This window comes from Dermacentor silvarum, chromosome 1 (genome assembly GCF_013339745.2).
Source record: "Dermacentor silvarum isolate Dsil-2018 chromosome 1, BIME_Dsil_1.4, whole genome shotgun sequence".
Lineage (NCBI taxonomy): Eukaryota > Metazoa > Arthropoda > Arachnida > Ixodida > Ixodidae > Dermacentor > Dermacentor silvarum.
Genome location: NC_051154.1, coordinates 230,529,541 through 230,536,595, shown reverse-complemented (window position 1 = coordinate 230,536,595; position 7,055 = coordinate 230,529,541).

Sequence of the window (7,055 nt, the reverse complement as noted above, 5' to 3'; positions counted from 1 at the left end):
TACCTATACCTGAGTAAATAGTTGTATCCCAGTATAAAATATACAAGTGGCGACGAGGGTGGGATCATGGATGCAAAACCAGCCTGGTGAAAGCATCAATCCCAGATGCAAGCAGGCAAGTGATTCTGCTGCCACGGAACAATAACAGCACTACGCGGCTTTCCCGCGCAAACATCTGTAATACAGCAACAAAGAGTCCTGGCTCTCGTACACAGAACGGCTCGATGCATTCTTTAATGCAAACGGCATCGAAGAAGATGAAAAAAAAAGGAAGTGGATATTCTTGTTGAGTGTCGGATCCAGTACATACGCCTCCCTCCGCAGCTTGTTAGCACTGGCAAAGCCGAAAGAAAAGTACAAGGAGCTAATGGCGACCTTGAACAGCACTTAAGCCCGCCACCGTCTGAAACAGCCGAGAGCTTTCAAGTCAACACGCAAATTCAATCGGAAAACGAAAGCGTAATGGTGTTCGTCGCTGAACTTCGGCAGATGGCGGAAAACTGCACCTTCGGCACAGCTCTCAACCGCATGCTGAGTGTTGTGATGGACGCCGAGACGTACTTGAGAAACGTCTTTATTCCAACGGCTGCGTACTGGCAGCGTCCCAGCAACCAAAGACGCCGCATCACATATAACACAGGATTATATAGCCACCGAGCAGTCTAGCGCATGTGCAGAACAAACACTCGTGAAGTCCACCAAACGCAATCGCGGCGCCGTCTTGCACATGTGCGCGTTCGATGCAACGCCACAGGCGTCCAATGCAACACTCCTTCCCTCTTATTTTCTGAATGGGTATATCCCCAACGGTCCAGAGGCCGTCGCTCTCGGCAGCTTCTGGTGGTGATCGGTGGGGATGTCAGGGCTGGGTGCTAGTTCTGCTTGTTGCTGTACCAGCGGGGCAGCCGGTGGTTCTGCTGAACAGGGCTCAAGCACCTCAAGTGGCGGGGTGTGTCGCGGTCATACTCTGTCGGTGATTCTGTTTTGGTGCGCGCAATGCGAGGTGAAGTAGTTAAGTGGTTGCCCGGAAAAGTGATGCGTGTGAAATTGCCATGCACGTATTAGGTCCTTATCGGAAGCCGTGTGCGATACGTGCACGCCGATCATTTGCAAAGGTCTTTTCTGGGAACAGTTATGAACTCTGAGCCTCGTGAAATTGATTTGCCGCATGCTGCGGAGGTGCTTGAGCCCTGTTCAGCGGAACCACCGGCTGCCCCGCTGGTACAGCAACAAGCACAACTAGCACCCAGCCCTGACAGTTCCCCACCGATCACCACCAGAAGCTGCCGAGAGCGCGGCCTCCGGACCGTTGGGCATATACCCATTCGTAAAATAAGAGGGAAGGAGTGTTGCACCAGACGCGCTATGGCGTTGCATCGAACACGCACATGTGCAAGACGGCGCCGCAATTGTGATTGGTGGACTTCACGAGTGTTTGTTCTGTGCATGCGCTAGACTTGCTAGACTGTTCGTTGGCTATATAATCCTGTGTTGTGATGTGATGTGGCGTCTTTGGTTGCTGGGACGCTGCCAGTACGCAGCCGTTGGAATAAAGACGTTTCTCAAGTACGTCTCGGCGTCCGTCACAACAAATTATCCCATCCTCGTTGCCAATTAGTTGTGACGGACGCCGAGATGTACTTGAGAAACGTCTTTATTCCAACGGCTGCGTACTGGCAGCGTCCCAGCAGCCAAAGACGCCGCATCACATCATAACACGGGATTATATAGCCACCGAACAGTCTAGCGCATGCACAGAACAAACACTCGAAGTCCACCAATCACAATCGCGGCGCCATCTTGCACATGTGCGTGTTCGATGCACCACAGGCGTCCGAAGCAACACTGAGGGACCGCCTTGTGTGTGGAATACGCACGCCAACATTACTTATGGAAAGACAGCAAATACTGTTTCTGCATAGTCGTACATGCTAATAAAGGAGTGTTTAGTAATATTGTAATGAGGAAGAGGAAACCAATGTACTCGATCGTGAACATATAAAAAAGATGTTCGTTTCAAGCGTGGTTCATTTGTCAATGACGCATTAGTCACCGTATAGTTCTGAAAACAAATCTGTATCCGGCGAAATAAAGAAAAATGACTCCATCTCCCGCTAAAAGGAACCATGTGTGGATGCGAAGCAGCGGGGAGATGGTTTCGCGGCAGCGGCCCGAGCGCTCATCGCGGCGCTGCACAGGAGAGAGAATGAGGCGCGCGCGCTCGGTCATTTTCATACCGCGGAGCTACCGTGGCGCCCCCAGCGGAGTATGCAGCTGTCGCACCACCTGTTGTGCACGCTGCTCCGGATTCCTAGAGGAGAGAAAGGGGGGAGCGTAGGGGACGCGCATGCGCTGTGGGGGTGTGGCACGCGGGCGCCGCTCCGTAGGAGATTCCTAGAGGAGAGGAAGGGGACACGCATGCGCTGTGGGGGTGTGGGACGCCGCGGGAGGGACGGACAAAGCCGCCGGCAAGAAATGCTTCGCATTTAAAATAATCGAATAAAAAGGGATAAACGACGTGTCTGAAGTCACGCTGCATGCGTAAATCCGCGCGAAAAGTGTTTTAAAGCGACGGTAACTATTCAGTGGGATTGAAGACCTCCCTGGTGTACGGCAGTACGACACGAAGCTTTTTCTCAAAAGTCGGAGACGTAATACCGTTTGAATGCTTGCGACGCCCGCCGGCTACGTATACTTTCAAGTAGAGTGTACTAGACAATGACAATACTAGTACACTCTACTTTCAAGTATGGCGGAGCGGAGTAGTAGCGAGTAGTGTGTACTTACAGCCAGTATTTTTTTCATCACGAAGTATTAATTGCTTTTAATTAGTGAACTTTTTAATTATTGCTTGAATCGCAAACATGTAAATTAGAGAGTTGTAGGGCACCTCAAAAAACTTCCGAATCAAGCATTTATTTCGTGCTGAAGTGTGTCTGGTTGTTTTTTCTAAAAAACAAAGGGCCCGCGAAATATGAAATAGATGCGCGCCGCTACTCAAGCGCTCCCAAGCGAATGGCCACGGATACACGGCTTTACTAGCGGCGGCAGCTCGATACAGGGGTTCACGCTATTTGATGCTCGCGGCATCATGAGAACACGCCGTTGGCGCATTGATAAGCGTAACGGAGCCGTAGGGGGTTTTTTTAAGCCGGGAAACCGTGACGGCGCAGATCTGACGCTTATCGCACCACGTTAGTTAGGTCGCGATACCTCTCAAGCCATCCTACATGACGAAGCCTTGTACGATGCGGCGATAAACGAAAGCATCATGAAGGCGCTTGAGTATAGCGGCGCGCGAGCGCGCATCTATTTCATATTTCGCAGGTCTTTTGTTTTTATTGCGATAGCAATTATATGGAAACTTCAACCGGATTTCTGCCGTCGTCGTCAGGTTCCGTATAAAGTCCAAGGGCGATAAAATCGCACGGCGGAAAGCAAACGCGACCGTCGCGCGAAAGGCCGTGGGGGTGAGGGAGGGAGGCGGGGCGACGCTGTGCTTCGGCACCAAAGGCGTATCTTGCAATCGGGCGCAAGGGGAACTTGCCACTCAATCTCCCACGCGAAAGCAAGAAAGCGGGAAGGCAGCGCGGGAGGGAAGGGGGCGCAGATAGGAGACGGTGCGGGTCTCTAATCTCCACACGGCTCTGACCTTTGTATGCGCTGTGCATTCGCCGCTCAGTATTAGTTGAAGCGATAGACCGCCCGAACCTTCGCCCGCTTGCAGCCTTGCTGCCAGCGTTTTGACAGTCGTTGTCTGCGGCCCACGGTGTTAGAAGTAGCTGCGGCCATTCAGAGTGATATCTATTCATGTTTGCTTGTGCGCGCTGACACCACGCTTGTTAATTCAGTTAGTAAGCGAATGTGTCCAAGTTTATGCAGCCGATAAAGCTACTATCCCTACTCCAAATCGCTCTCTACTAATTTGCTATTGCAATTGATGCTTCGCCTTTCAGGCGAAACTGCGACATTTTTTCTTAGAAAAAACAACCAGGCACACTTCAGCACGAAATAAATTCTTGATTCGGAGGTTTTTTGAGGTGCCCTACAACTTGGTAATTTACATGTTTGCGATTCAAGCAATAATTAGAAACTTCACTAATTAAAAGCAATTAATACTTCGTGATGAAAAAATACTGGCTGCAAGTACACACGACTGTCGCTACTATGCAGTCGGTACGATTTCTCTCGACTCGGCAGTAATGCAGTTCTACTCAACGTGAAAGCTGGGAAGTGCGAAGCAGTGATTCGCCGTTGTTTCCCTTGTGTTTATCTTGTTTTATCCCGTGTTTATCTTGTGTTTAGCAATCCATCATCCATTTTGACACCTGTGCTAATTAAGGCACAACTGGAGGGAACTGCCATGCGCACGGAGCCAAAGCCTTTGCTGCGCGTGGCCACGACGACACGAGTTCAAATTACAAGATTTTCACGTTTCTGCTAATTAATGCACCTAATGCTTGATTATTCTGAATCATGTTAGTTTATTTTGAACTGGTTTTGATCAGTTCTGCACTTGTTTTGACCCTGTTTTGCGCGTGACCACGACATGACCTGGGCCCCTCAAGTGCCGCGAGGCACTTGAGGGGCCCGGGTCATGTCGTGGAGGGGGGCGCGGATAGGAGACGGCAGATAGGAGACGGTGAAATGAAACCGATTCATTTCAGTGAGCTTTCATCTTTGCACTACTGGTCTGTGTATATAGCATCACAGCTTAAAAATAACAAGCAATCGCTGAGAAACACCTCGCGACACCGAAATGAACGCGCGTTCAACGCACTGCACGTGGTGTCCGTACATTCGCAATGACGGTCTTGTGTGCCAGTGCCCAACGTGTTGGACATGCAATATCAAATCACTAGCAGAGAAAAGCAAGCGTACACGCAACTAAAATGTTCCATTCACATACTCCCTGTATCATTACCTTTCCAGTTAATCATAAATAACACGTTAAAACGGCGAAACAATAGCACGTACAATACTATGAACACCACTTACTTCTCCAGCAGTCGCCGTAAAATGCCGCTCTGCTGAACGCCGCCATGTCGTCTCCTTTATTTCCGGATCCGCTGGCGCAACTTCCGACAAAACTTCATAGATGGCACTAGTAGGTGTCCAAAATATTGCACAACTGGTTTTTACGGGGGAAAATACGCCGAGGACGGCGTAGTGATGGAGTATTTGATGTCCATTATATTGGACAAATCTCCATAGCTGGAACTCATGAGGATATATACACACACACACAGACAAGCTTCTGTAATGACGATGAAGTACATATTTTTTTTCTGAAAAAAAGTATGTCGCATTCTGCCTGTTACAGTATCATAAGCATTTTATCCTCAATATCAGAAAGGAAAGTTTCATTAAAACTAAAAATTCATGCTTTTAATATATGTAAAAATATTCTCTAAACATAGCAAAAATACCAATAACACGGTTATTCAATTATGCATATAGTTTTTTTCGAAGCCAGATAACTATAGAATATGCATAACACAGGTTACACGTTTAAGTGAACCGGTGAGCCGTTCAAATGAACCGATTCATTTCAGTGAGCTTTCATCTTTGCACTACTGGTCTGTGTATATAGCATGCAGTCGCGCATAGCTGCGGCGATGAGCCCTTTCGCCACTCAACTTTTGAGCAGGGCCTTGCTCCCTTGGCTTCTTCCCGGTGTAGCTTCCAGTGCGACAGTGGAGACGAAAAGAGACAGTTGGCTATCAGTGCAATAATTCCGCTTGATAGTTTAAAAAATATTTGTGCCACGAGATTCATGAACTGACGTCCTTTAATAGTGAGGCTATTCAACAATTACAGTAAAACCTAGTTGATAACACCTGGTTTCATACGATTTCCCGGAGCAAATGTTGCGAAAAATTACCCAATAGTACAGTTAATACTGTACTATTGGTATAGTTCGGTTAATACATTCCCAGAAAAGGCTATCTATCGGCACCAACGTTCAATACACCACCTAACTACGATTGTGCCATACGTTTTCCAGCCACTAGATCCCATGTGAACAAGAAAAGGTACGAGACGCGCACAATCGAGTGCAGTAGGCACCCACCAAGGCATCTTCCCTGCAGTACTCGCCTGCCCGTGTCACGTGAAAATGCTGGCACGCATTGTTTCCCGTTTTGGTACCAGCACATCTCACGGCTCATTGCCTGTCGCATTCACAGCTATCGCTGCCAACCCTATTGCGATAAGCATCTTGAGTATCTTTCACGAGGATGTGGTGTAGTGCCGTTGGAAGTGTACTGTTAATAGGCGACAACCCAAACAAGCGTCGCTCTTCCTTGCTGCAGGCAGCGCGAAGCGAGTGCCATGGTTCGCCCTGTCGTCCACCAGCTCCATTTTGTGTCAGTTTCCAGTTGGCATCTCAAAACATTATGCTGTAGCACTCGGGCCGCCGGGGCCCCAGCTCCGGGTGCGTCGCTGCCTCGTGGCCGCAACGATTCGAATTACGTAGATGTCAGCTACAGTCGAGTGCCACTTTTTAGTGACTGGATCGTACGTTTTCCCGGTTAGAATGTTTTTTTTTTTTCTGGAGTTCTTCCCCCCCCCCCCCTCCCCAACATATGAATGAGGTTCTATTGTAGTTTTTATATAAAAGTGTTTCAGGGCCCCTTTGAGTTACTGCCCCAAGGTATCCAGATTAAGACTGTCACAAGTTGTACCATCAGCCTGTACTGCGAAACGATATCATTCCTTAACCCATATACATTTCACATCGCACTGAATCCGTCACAGGTATGGACCAATTTTCGTAGCACTAAATCTCGAATGTATTTTCTATGTTGCACATCACTAAAATGGATCCACCTTCTTGCTGACATTGTGTGAATAAATGATAGCCATGCCTTTAAAAGCATTAGCTAACATTGTATAGCCATTACTTGTACTACCTATTGTTTCTTACTTTGTTTCATTGCTTTAAGTTGATATTTTTCCTTATTAGTAATTAGCTCACACTGTATTAGCAGCCAAGCTTTTTGTATACAGTATTTTAAACTACCTCCCATTTCATTGCTTGTTGATTGTTCATA